The sequence below is a fragment of the Neopelma chrysocephalum genome, unplaced genomic scaffold (assembly GCF_003984885.1).
Source record: "Neopelma chrysocephalum unplaced genomic scaffold, ASM398488v2 Primary Assembly neopelma1_80b, whole genome shotgun sequence".
In the NCBI taxonomy this organism is placed as follows: domain Eukaryota; kingdom Metazoa; phylum Chordata; class Aves; order Passeriformes; family Pipridae; genus Neopelma; species Neopelma chrysocephalum.
Genome location: NW_020897742.1, coordinates 6,359,741 through 6,360,121, shown reverse-complemented (window position 1 = coordinate 6,360,121; position 381 = coordinate 6,359,741). Strand labels below are relative to the sequence as shown.

The following is a 381-nucleotide window of genomic DNA, read 5'->3' as shown; positions in this document are numbered from 1 at the left end:
CTCCCTCACGGGGGTCTCTTCTCCTGCCCTTTCCCTCTCCCTCACGGAGGTCTCTTCCCCCCCTTCCCTCTCTCTCACGGGGGTCTCTTCCCCCCCCTTCCCTCTCTCTCACGGAGGTCTCTTCCCCCCCCTTTCCCTCTCTCTCACGGGGGTCTCTTCCTCCCCCTTTCCCTCTCTCTCACGGGGGTCTCTTCCCCCCCCTTTCCCTCTCTCTCACGGGGGTCTCTTCCCCCCCCCTTCCCCTCCCCCTCACGGAGGTCTCTCCCCCCCCTTCCCTCTCTCTCACGGGGGTCTCTTCCCCCCCCTTCCCTCTCTCTCACGGAGGTCTCTTCCCCCCCCTTTCCCTCTCTCTCACGGGGGTCTCTTCCTCCCCCTTTCCCT

The 381-nt window shown here is 65.9% G+C and overlaps 1 protein-coding gene across 1 annotated transcript in view; it reads left to right on the top strand.

Annotated features, from left to right (window-relative positions):
• Positions 1–381, top strand: part of RRM2 (ribonucleotide reductase regulatory subunit M2) — a 6,269-nt gene that overhangs the window by 769 nt on the left and 5,119 nt on the right. The window lies entirely within an intron of this gene.